This window comes from Dendrobium catenatum, unplaced genomic scaffold, assembly GCF_001605985.2.
Source record: "Dendrobium catenatum unplaced genomic scaffold, ASM160598v2 original_scaffold_246180, whole genome shotgun sequence".
Lineage (NCBI taxonomy): Eukaryota > Viridiplantae > Streptophyta > Magnoliopsida > Asparagales > Orchidaceae > Dendrobium > Dendrobium catenatum.
Window position 1 is genome coordinate 1 of NW_021564586.1, and position 13,295 is coordinate 13,295.

At 32.3% G+C, this 13,295-nt stretch overlaps 1 non-coding gene across 1 annotated transcript; it reads left to right on the top strand.

The window, feature by feature from the left end:
* Window positions 1–8,520: 8,520 nt before the first annotated feature.
* Window positions 8,521–8,627, top strand: LOC114578996. Its single transcript, XR_003699883.1, has one exon. It is a non-coding gene; the product is annotated as a small nucleolar RNA R71 (small nucleolar RNA).
* Window positions 8,628–13,295: the final 4,668 nt, after the last annotated feature.

Genomic DNA, 13,295 nt, shown 5'->3' on the forward strand with positions numbered 1-13,295 from the left:
CTCTCACACTCTCTCCTTGACTTTTCTTTCAATAGGCTTGAAGATTAAATGGCAAAAATATTAGGTGGCAGTCAAATTTGAACTATTTATACAAAAGCAAGAAAAACTGCCCAAAAACTGCAAGTTTTCAATTCTGTGCGCATTGGATCGTCCCGTACGATCGTGGATCATCCCGTACGATCGTAGATCATCCTGGACGAATTTACTTAAAGTGTCGGAAATGAACCTAATGTATATTAGTACGAACTATGTTCGTACACTCTTATCGTCCCGTACGAACTAGGTTCGTCCGGTATGAAACGGTTATTTCTTAGGTCGGTTCCCAAAATTCTACAGGATGTAACCAACTGACGTAAGTCGGTTTGGTTCGTCCTGGGACGAACAGGTTTCGTCCTAGGACGATTTTATACAGAGCATTTCATCCAGAGACGAAAATAAATTTTGTCCTGTATGATTGCAAACAGAGGGCTTCGTCCTGAGACGAAAATTAATTTCGTCTTGTACGATCTCATACAGAGGGCTTCGTCCTGGGACGGAAATTAATTTCATCCTGTACGATATCATCCAGAGAGCTTCGTCCTGAGACGAAAATTAATTTCATTCTGACGAACAATGAAAGTGAAATTCCTGAGACGTTCATCCCGGGACGAATATTAAATTCATCCTGGACGATTAGGACTTAAAAAATTTTCTCCTAGCCTGTTAGATTCATTGCTCTTCTGAGGGTTAATTGATATGATCGTCCCGTACGAACAAAGTTCATCCCGTACGATCAGTTCATAAAATTTGTCCCCCAAGAGTGTGTGTTGTGATTTTTCACTCAATTACAACCACTCCCTTTCATTTCAAAAAACTTGTAATTTACAAAAGAATAATTTGAACTCTTCATCGCTTGGAGTTGATATTCCTGAAATGTTAGTACACATTAGAGCAAAAATAAAGCTTCCAAAAAGTGTTAGGAGATATATAAAAATAATAATATTTGAAATCATCAAAATAATATAAGTTGCAAGTATGTAAAACATGCAAATAGCAACTCTCTCTACATTCATCCCATTTACCATATTTGATAAAACGCAAAAGACAATCATACTCTTCATTCATATTATCAACAAATGTAGGCCACCTTTAAATACATTTATCCAAAAACTATATATCTTTAGTAATGTTAATCTCAATACCTTTCAAGATCCTCCATCTAACAAGTGGATGAAGAGATTTAGATCCATGCAATATAATCTTCTAAGTAGATGAAGCACTTTTCTCTGGATCATAATTGAAGACATCTTCACCATATTTGTATAACAATGTCTTATTGAGCAGTGAATCAGGTTTAGAGATGTAGTTCCATGTTAGTTTTTCCATCAAAGAGCCAACTTTCCAAATAACATAATTTAACCCCTGACCACCTCTCCTCTTGGACTTACACAACACCTCCGAAGAAACATAATGAAGTCCTTTACTAACATCAAGCTTATGCCACAAAAAATTCCTACACATTTTATCAAATTCACTCAACATCCTGAAAGGAACTAGTGAATAAGTTGATAAAAATATAGGAATCAACAGAAAGCAGAGTTAGTAAGAATAAATTTTCCTGCAAGATAAATAAATTTATTCCCCCAATCATTTAATCTATTTAGGATCTTTGACATTACAACTAACAAAAAAGTTTAATTTTGATCTTTTTAGGAGAGAAGTCCATGATAAGATAATGTTGCACCTCGATGGAGATTGTAGGACAAGCTAGAATGATAAGAGCAGTTGAATCATTTGTAGTGTATTTTTTTTAAAAGAAAATAAAATCATTGCCTAAAAAATAACACAATTATGGGAATTGATAGGACCACTATTTCCAAGTATTTATCTAATGAGATTTTTATTTCTTCATGCATTTTTTTTTTTTGGAAATTTAAGGTCATCCTTCCCTTAAGAAAAACACACACATTTAACACATTGTTTAATCCAATTATTTACATAAGTAATGGCTTAATATGTTCTTTTGGTTGGAGAGAGCCAAATAAAGAAGGTATTTGACTCAAAGGTTTTCATTTAAGGTTGGTATAAATATCATTTTTATCTTCTTGGAGCTTGACAATATTATTATGGAGGGAGGTGTATGAATACAAATTAATAAGCTTTAGAGAATTGTTCACATTTTTCAACTTATTGAATAAAGAGAATATATGGTCCACATTGATCAAAATATTCTAAGCAGATTGCAATATTTAAAAAGGAATCACATTTGAATTGATAGTTATTTTACATAAATCATTTATAACCAATCACAAAAGGATCAATTTGAAGATGAATACGAGCATGATCATAGAAATGGGGGCTTAAAAGTTTATAGTGTGAAAGTGGAAAATAACTAATCCAAGCATTATTACAAATATCACTATTTAAGAGACATCATATAGGATTGCAACTTTACTGATTGTACTATTATAAGTTAAACAACTACATGGTAAATTGATTAATCTAACATTGAAGATACAACTATTAAAGTTCAAAAGGTACACTTGATGTAGTGGGTTCCCCCCAAAATCTTTATCATTTTTTTGAACATCATTAAAGCCTCTGATGCTAATTTAATGATCAAACAAGAGAGATCAAAGAGAGCCTCAAAAGAGTTATTTCCTTTTAATTTTCCCATCAGCGACATAGATAAAGGTAATCAAAATTTTGATAGAAGCGGTGATTCCTAGTTTATCAAGAATATATTAGAAGTAAACTTGCAATGGAGTGAAGGTTATAGTAAAAAAATTCCAATTTATCCATATGCATCCATTTAGATATGTTTGAAATTTATTGTTGCTCCTCACCTAAGGGGAGAAATTGTATTTTCTTTGATAAAAAACACCCTTAATAGAGAAAAAATATTATAGGTACCAATTTTTAATATTCTAGTACTTAGTCTTTTCAATCTTTTTTCACTTTTAACTTTTTATTTATTTATTCGGTAAAATACCTTATTTTAATTTTGAATACTTGTCTATTTTCTCCACTATTTATTCTAATACAAAGTTTATTAAAGGTTTCTTAATTCCCCAATTATTTACTTTTTAGGTAATTTAGGTTTAATGTAATGAGTTAATTCATATTAATCCTAAAACCCAGAATTACTTTAAAAGTATTAAAGTGCTTAAGTGATTTCTAGAATTTAACTTACCTGGAATTACTAATTTTAAATGGCAATATTAGTTATTGATTGTAACTATTTTATAAGGGAAATTTTATAAATTGTGTACTATTAAATACTTAAGGATGTCAATTTTTAATTTCTATATTTTATAACTCAGGCAAAGTACAATATTATAAGGTAAATAATTTTCATAAAATTAGAGAAATTGATTTTATTCATTCATATTTCAAATTAAATTTATATAAAAAATAACATAATAAATAAATATTTAAAAACAACCAAAAACTAAATTGAATAAATTTATAACAATAAGTAAAAATAAAAATAAAATGACCATAACAACAATAGTAGGGCTCTCCCTACTCCTCATCAAAATATTCTTTTTCTTTTATTGATGCCTGTATTATTTATGTTGGTTGTGTTGATGAAGGTCCAATTCTTGGGCACATTTGAAATGGGGGTAGGCCTGCAAATATGTTCCCTTGACCATGGTAGTCCATCTCCCATTTCTTAAGCATGCTAACCACAACTGCATTGTAGTTATCATGGATCTGATATTGTCTTTGGTGCTAAAGCATCAAATAGTTAACAATATATATTCTGTATTCTAGTCCTATAAATTGCCGCTTAAAGTGCTCAACATAAACCCTGATATGAACAACTCTATCTTGAAGGTCTTCCACCAAGTCTCCTTGTGTCCGAAGATCTCTACATAGCTGGTTGGGTTGGTTTGGCTGGCCAGATCCCTCTTCTTTCTATGATACAGAGATTTTGAAAGACATGATCTTGGACCTACTTAGGGAAGAAGAAGGCATAATATGCTCCTTCTATGGGTTTCTTACTACTCTAGCTGCTCACAAAACTCATAGATATAACTAGGATGACCTAATTGTATAAAAGTTACCTTTTAAGCATATAATTGGTAAAGTGAATGAATATCTTCCCAAATTTAATAATCATTTATTTTTTAATAAAAAATTTATTACAACCCTATCCTTTATCAGCTCACTTATATTTTATTTAGGCATAAGCTTCATAGAAATGAAATAGTGTCAGGCTTTGGATTACTGGGTGAGGGCCGATGTAGAGAAATTAATAATTTTATTCTCTCTTATCTTCCATTGGGCATTTAAGTCTCTCCAGATAAGGAACCTAATTATTTCAATATAATCTACAGTAGTTATATATAAATTTAGGTACTCATCACCATTAAATTAAAAGTCGAGGTTTGAAAACTTGGTTTATAGAAATAGGAATAAAGGGGGCCCACTTACCCTAAACATAAACCCACTTTCTTGCTCATCTTCTTCTTCCTCAATACTTTCTCATTCTAATAAATTTTCTTTAAGATCTTCTACTAATACATCCTCTGAATCCACTCTAAGGAAATCTTCCTTCATTTATTGAGAAAATTTTATAGATTTTAATAAATTAATTGTCACCTCCTTGTCTTGAATTCACATTGTTAATTCTCCCTTTTGAACATCAATCATGCCTTTCCCTGTTCAAATGAAAGGTATTTCTCCATCTTCTTTTATGTCTAAAATAATAAAATCAATAGAAAAAATAAACTTATCACCCTTTATCAGAGCATACTTTATTATTCCTTTCAGATAAATAAAAAATATATCCTCCAATTGAAGAGTAACAAAAGTAGGTTTAACCTCTCCTATATCTAACCCCTTTAGGATGGATAAAGGCATGATTTTAATACTAGATCCTAAGTCACATAAATCTCTCCCACTTAATTTATTGCCAATAGTTATAGGAATAATAAAACTTTCATGATCCTTAAGTTTTTATAGGAATTTTCTTTGTAAAATGACACTACATTCTTTGGTTAGTGCCTCTATTTCATAATCACAAATCTTCCTTTTCTTTCTCAAAATATCCTTCATGAATTTAACATAAGTGGTCATTTATTCTAAAGCTTTATAGAAGAGAATATTAATGGTTAATTGTTTAAACACTTATAAGAACTTTGAGGCCTTTTTGTTAAGATTTCTTTTGATCAACCACTCAGGGAAAGGGGGTGGTGGTCTCTCAAGAACTTTTTTATAAACCTTTTTAGGTTCTTTAATAGGTTCAAGTTGTTAAGAAGATGTCGTGTTTTCTTGCTATTCCTCTCTATCATCCTTATTCTAGGGTTTATCTTTCCCTTTATATGGGTCTCCTAACCCTTTACCACTTCTAAGTTGGATATTATGACATTGTTCAACCCAGTTTTGATAATGAATTAACCTAGCCAATTTCCCTATTTGATCTTCAAATTTTTTAGAGCATTAAATTGATTATTTATTTGTATTTTCAACTATACATTAATATTTTCCAAGGATTCCTTCCTTTTCCTTTTATGATATATTTTTTCAAAATTTATGGGGCTAATTAGGGACAATGTGCCAAATTGAAGAGTGAAGAGAGAGAAGGTCAACAAAAATAGGAGGGATTTTGGAGGATTTTGGCTGCTTTTGTTGAAGATGGTAGAGGGTGGCCGGTCATCCTTGGATGGCCAAAACACCTTCTCCTTGTTATCTACCGCGAGTCCAGTTTTGTTGGATTCGAAAGGTAGATTTTTGTTCAAACGCAGCATCTCCCACAATTCGTGTTTTTTGAATTCTCCTCTTGTGATAAGAGAGGGAGGTTTGGCTTCTAAGAAAATGAGTTTGCTGGATTCAGGCAAAGGAAAAGGAGTTATTCCTTATTTGAATAGTAAGTCAATTTCATCTAAGTCGGATTTTATCCCTCCTACTAATGATTGGGAGGCTTCTTCTTCTAATCCTCCTTCAGAAATGGTTAATTCTAATGTGTGGATTAAAAAACCACATATTAAAATTAATTTGAATGAAATTCATGATGATAATGAAGATGAAAATGTTGTCAAGCTTGATTTGGAAAAAGAAAAAGCCAATGTTCAAATTTTGAAAAATTCATTAGTGTTGAAAATATTATATAAAGACTTGCCCTTTTCAAAATGTTCGATTGAGTTAAGGAAGCAATGGAGTAAATTTGGAGGTTTTCATATAACCTCACTTGGGTTAGATTGGCTTTTGTGTTCTTTTCAATCATATGAAGCATTGGAAGAAGTTTTTAATGGAGATCCTTGGTTTGTTGTGGGATTTTTCATTGGTGTTGACAGATGGTCACCAAAATTCAATCCTATTTCTATGGATGGAATTTCTTCTCCTATTTGGGTTCGTTTATCTCATTTTCCTATGCATTGCTGGGATGAAACCAATATCTCCAGAATTGCATCTAGAATCAGAACCCCGTTATTATTGGATGGCAATATGTTTAGATGGGGAAGGAGGGAATTTTCAAGAGCTTGCATTCGAATTAAGTTGAATTCTAAACCCCTTGTGGTATTTGGATTGAAGGTCTTAATGATAGATTTTATCAAAAATTTGAATGTGAAAATCTATCATCTATTTATTTCAAATGTGGAAGAATTGGACATAGAGATTTTGTTTGTCCAAATTCTTATAATACTAATTTGGTTGATAAAGAAGTTCCTACAAGTTCTTCTCAACATGATGAGAACTCCTTTGGGCCTTGAATGCATGTGAAGTTCAAGAACAAAAGAAGTCAAAAGATCTTTTCTAATAAATCAGTTTCCAAAGATTATCCAGCTAATTGGATTTTGGGTAGAAATCCTGTGATAGAGCACATCTCAGATCCTGGTTTTACAAATAATCTTAATATATTATCTTCTAATAAAAGTGATTACATGGCAGCTGAATTAATCAAGGATGCTGATTATTATATTGATCAGATCCAAGATATTAATCTGACTTGTCAAATTAATTCAGTTAGACCAATCTTAGATGAGCCCATTCAGAATTTGAATTTTGAATTCCATATTTTGGTTGTTGATCCGTTGGGAGCTACTTGCAATGTACCTATTTTGGATGCTGATCTAATGGGAGCTCATGAATCAGAAAATGGATTCAATCAAAATTTAAATTCTGAATTCAAAAATGCTAAAATTGTGGATGAAGTTAAGGGAACTGTTTGTAATGAAGCTGATCCGTTGGAAGCAGTTTCTACCGAAACCATTTATTTTGCTGGTCTGTTGGGAGCAAACAAATCAGATTTTGAATTCAATATTTTGGATATTCAGGAGGAAGTGAAAGATGCTATTAATTCTGAAATAGAATTGGCAGTTGTACCTACTTTAACTTTTTTAGCGACTGAATCAAAGGTGGTTGATAAACATAATTCAACTTCTCCTACTACTAATTCAACAAGATTTTCTAAAATGAAAGAAAGTATTTATGGTTTGAGAGATATTTCTCCTCCTTCTGTGATTAGTTTGAATTTTAAAAAAACTATTTTTAAGAAAGGAAAAAGTTTTTCTACTAAGATGAGTGGTTCTTCCAGTTCTAAGCACATATTGTTCAAAGAACTTCAAGCCTTAGGACCGGTGAAAGATCTACCTAGAAGAAGGTTGGCTGAATTCAAAATGAAGAATGTTAAGAGAGGTTCTTATCTTTATCTCATTAATATGCAAGCTGGTTTTCTCTTTGCTATCAACAAAGTGGAAAGATACTTGAGTATGGAGCAATTTATCAAAGAGTTTGTCATAATACTAGCTTTGAATTACGACTTTGTAAGTTGGAAGTAACATTTGGAAAATCTATTAGTGATATTCTTAGGTGGTTTTTGGAAGTCTTTGAAAATTTGTATTTTCCATTTTAGCTTTTGTTACTTATTTTTTCTTTTAGTTTGTTATTTGTTTTTTAAACTTATTCTAATTGCTTATGGGATCGATACTAAGTCCTATTCTTTAACCGGGTGGGAACTCCAGGATACTAACCAACCCTCGGGTTGTTTAAAACTTTGGTATTCCATGCATCTCAACGATTTTAAAATAGGAAATAGTGGGTTTCATTTCAATTATAATATGTTTTACTTTAACAAATTTTCTTTCAATTAGGTTCCTTTTTCATGTTGATAAAGGAACCATTAGTTTCTTCTTTCTAGTTCGTATTAGGTTGTTTTTTCTTTCATTTTAATGCATTAATTTCATTTCTTCAGAAAAAAAAATCTATGGGGAAGTGCTGCAACACTACATATCTTGGCGTGATGGTACTATATCTCCTAAGATCACAATTAACCTTCAATTAATCCAATTTCTTATAAATAATAGAAACTTGAGCAGTCAAAATAGATAAAGAATCATTTCATAAACTCTGGCCACTATCTTATTCACCCTATTAGTAGGTCACTGAAAATTATTTGTTGTCATTTCTTCAATTAATTCATAAGCATCTTCAAAAGGCTTTGACATCAAAGAACATCATGTTGCAGCATCAATTATGGCATATATGGATCCTACCAATCCATTGTAAAAAGTTTGAATTATTAACCAATCAGGTAGGGCATGGTGAGGGCACTTTCTAAACATCTCCTTGAATCTCTCTCAACTCTCATAAATAGATTCTCATTCTAACATAGTAAAAAAAGTAATATCATTTCTATGCTTGGCAGTCATAGAAGGTGGGAAATACTTTCCTAGAAATTTGTGGGCCAACTCATTCTATGTAGTAATAGAGCCTGTAGGTAAAGAATTTTGCTATATTTTTGCCTTCTCTTAGAGAAAGTGGAAACAGTCTAAGTCTAATAGCATCATCACTAACATCATTATATTTAAATATATTAAAAATTTCTAAGAAGCTTGCTAAATGTAGGTTAGGCTCTTTAATGGGAGTTACCCCTAAATTAAGAATTTTGTATCATTTAAATGATTACAGGTTTTAATCTAAAATTATTTGCTTGGATGGTGAATTTATTTATACTTTAGTAAATTCTATCTACTAAAGGGTTTGTAAAATCCTTAAGAGGTCTATAATGATCTAAGTGTTAAATAGGGTCAACTATTTAGTGATAGATTATAGTTGGATGGTGAACATATTTTCTTTAATATAAAAAATTATAAAAACCCCACTTAATATATGCAAGTTACATACTGAATCAAGTAATTTAGTGATAGATTATAATATCAATCCCATGAAGAAGATTATTTACTTGTAAATATATGTACTATCTACTTCAACTACATCTATTATCCTGCTCAATAAAAATAAGTTTTTATGGTGATCCAATCACTTAATTTAAAATAAAAAATAATTAAATGAAAAACTATTGGAATAATTTTTTTTATTGATAGAATGTAACAATAATACATTTCCTAATGAATCTCTTTTATATTATTGTTATTAAGAGTATATGCATCACCGACTACTTAGTCAAGCATGAAGAGATAAATGATAGATTAAACTCTTCCAAAGTCAATACTACTCTAAACTCTCATAGTCTGTCACCTTATAAAAATCTTAGAAGAGTAAGTAAAACATGTACTATTAAATCTCTCTTGTGATAATTCTTCTATATAAATTTGATACAATACAAGAACTATACCTATTCTTGTAATATACTGATCCAACATTCTAGTTTTTCCTACTTTCCTCTTCCTAGGCTCCATATTACACCTGATATTAACTACATATATGACCACTATAGATATTAAATGATGATCTACTATATTTAAAATATCATGAAGTTATTGGTTAAGAGACTTATTAGTACTCCATATTTCATTTACACCATCAATCCAAAACTACAAAATTTATCCAGACATGAAGAACAAGTGAAGCATATTTATTCTTATCAAATTCATAATAGAAAGAAAGAACAAAAGAAAATATATCACTAGATGGGTTTAATGATCTCCTCTACACTCCTCTTGGAACTTATAGAATGGCTTCCATAAACATAAGACAAACACTCTAATGGAATGTATCTAGTAGTTCTTTAAATTTCTTTAGTTTTTACTCCTAAGAAAAACATTAGAGAAGTACTATAAAAACTAAATTTAAATAAGTGACTGAAGTCCTCTACTAACATTATAAACAAACTATTTATATAAAAATATAAAAAATGTAGTCTAGCACTATGGTGCTCAAGGCATTTGTGCCTTGACACCCATAAAATGAACTAGTGCCACAATGTTGAAGGGTTTTCTCCATTATGACACTTGCTAACATAGATCTACAATTTAATGAATTAATATGTCACTTTACAGGTAAAAGATTCCTTGAACAGTTACAACTGTAGCTCCATGATGTTTGTTGAGCACTATTATGTAACACGACACTCCCTTAAATTTGTTGCACTGGAATTTGGCTTTAAGGTGCTGCTGTGCAGACATAGACTAGGCTTTACGGTGCTGACTCATCTGACACTGTGGTGCTGGGATAGTTTGTTGGGCTTTACAGTGCTGATTCCTCAGATCTTGTGGCACTATCAAACAATGATGGGGAACCACCAATTCTATATTTGGGCACTCTAGTGATCTCAATGATGGTGCCGTAGTAGTATTATGTATGATGCTGTGGTGCTATACCATACTTTAAAATTTTTCTCCTTTCCTATTTTTCTTACACAAATATACCTAAAATAATATATTTCCATTGACAAATTAATATATAGTACATAACATTATTTTCACTTATCATCTACCCCGATTAGTCATAATATCTCTGGCACTCCAAATCTAAAAATTATTATTTTATTTAAAAACTTAATTACTATCTTGTTAACCTCATTGTTTGTTAAGGTTATTGAAATTTCAAACCTTAAAATTCATTTTAGGTTAATAGTAAATTAATATTGTGAATAAAATCAGTTTGCCTTATGTTAGGAGGTAATTTGGTGTTATTTTGCTTATCTAAATTTTGTGATGCTCTCCCTTCTGATGTTGTCCTTATCGTGGTTTGCTTGGTTGGCCTTTCCCTAGTGTTGGTTTTTTACTGGTGCTTTTCTTAGTGGGCATGCTCTTTTTCATATTTCAGGAATGGTGTTGCATGTCTTAGTTAATTACTTTGGGTTTTTGGGGCTGAGCTGTGATTGCTCTAGCTTCTCTTTGAAGGATATTCCAGTTGTTGCTCTCCTTCCTCCTACTACTGTGTTGGGAATTTGCTCTGCCTAGCTCATTTAGTGGTGGGTTTTATGGGGGTTTTGGTAGGGGCTAGGCATTTTTGGTTGATGTGTTGGATTTCTTCAATTTTTGGTGCGTTGGTTGTTTTTTGGTGATTTGCTTGGTTGCTTGGGGTGTCTCTTCTTTCTAGTTTAGCTGGTGTTTTTGAGGGTGTTTTGTTTGGGTTGTTGTTGTTTCCCTGGAGGCTGTATAGGTTTTCCTGGGAAGGTAATTATACTTCATATTATGTTTTTTTTTTTTTTTTTAGGTTTGCCTCTTTCTAGGTGTGGGTGGATGAATTATTTATATCCTTATTTTGGTGCTTATTGGAGCTTATTTCTTGGGGGTGGTAGCCTTGGCTGGATGGTTGGATGGAGTGGCATTTGGCTTATCTTAAAGATGTTTGTTGGGTCCATTTTACCTTTCTATCCTGAGCTCATTCTACCCACACCCTTTATGTCAGTGCTTTGGTCATTTTTGTTTTGCTATTATTTTTTTGATTATTTCTAATCCTTTAGTGTGCTGGATATCCTTTGTGATTAGTTGCATATCCTGGATGAGTTTTGTTGGGAATATGCCGAGGCTTCTTGTTAAATCTTCTCGGGTGGTATGTATTTTAAGGGAAATTTAACTTCCTACTTTTTGTGCCATGGCTTTATTCTATTAATGCTGGTTGGTTTTCACTCTAGGGTGGATATGGGTATTAATAGTCTCGCTATTTTTAGCTCTGTTTTTCGCCTTACTTCTTGGGTGGCTATGATCTATGGTACCATTATTGCACATTTGGGATTTTACGATTTTGGTATGTGTTCCTATTCTTTTTCATGTTATTATACTTGGAGAATGTAGCTACTGTTTGGTGGATAGCAATTTAGAGAATGGTAAAAGATGCTTTAGCTCTGTTAGAATTTATATTGTGGATAACTGTTGGGATGATTTCTCTACATTTTGCTTTAATTATTGTTATTCTTATCATGGGTTTCAGATTTTTTTATAGAATTTTATTTTTGTAGGTGCTTATACTAAGCTCCTTTTGGTTTGGAAGATGGAGATGGGTATTGCTTTATGGTTCTCTCCTTATTTTTGGGTGCCCTTATTTTATATTGTCTTGTAATTTTGCTTTGCAGGGACCCTGTGCTCCTAGAATTTTTTAGTTTTCTTTTTGTAGCTCATTTGAGGTCCCTTTGAAGACCATTTAATTTTTTTTGGTATTAACATGTAGGCCCTTTTGAGGGTTTCCCCTAAAAAAAATTAATAAAGTGTTACATGACTTGGTCAAGAAGTCACAACCCGCCCTAAGTCTCCTTCCCCTTGCCCATCAATCATCTCCTCAAGCTTGCTCAATCATATATTTAAATCCTTATGATCCATTTAGATCAATATAGTACCAAAACTATTTTAGGTAACTCAAAGACATTTAACCAATCCTAAGTGACCCTGTTTGACCATCAGATGACACCATATATTCTTTCATATCTAAGACACCTTACCTTATTGACTAGTGTGAAAGTTTGTTAGGGATGTTAAGCCCTATGGACTTAGTCCCAAGCTAACCAAGAGGGGGGGGGGGTAATTGGTATTTAAAAAATTCTTAAGACAAAGAAAGAAAATCACAAACCAAATCACACCATCTTCAGCCAATAATCGCCTGCCGATCGATACAAAACGCAGGCATCCCCTGAACTTCCTTGGACGAGTGAATATTACTGATCGTCGGGCGCATCTCTACGATCGTCCTGGCGATTCAGTTCAATATCAGACTGAATCTCGCTAGTCGCGCGTATTTTGATTCTCAATAATTATGTCTGAATAACTTAAGGATTGAATGTCGACTGGCGCGATCTTCACGTTCCAGACGAATTCGTTCATCTCCTTAATTATTCTCTTGTTTCTTCATACATAATTTAATTTGTCCAGGCTAATCCGATGTCGACCTAATTAAAAATAGCATATACCTTAATGTTAAGCGGAACTTTTCTGTTTGACTATATCCTGCGATACACGTATCTCCAGGCCGATGTGTTAATGAACGTCTCCTTTAATAAATCCAATTTTAGACTTGTCTTATTTTAAGCTGATCGTCGAGTATATGAATATCGCTGGCGATGTGGGGGCAAAAACAGAAATTTAAGTCCTCAAGTGGTGTTGTTTGTAGCTATAGGCTCAGTCTCTATA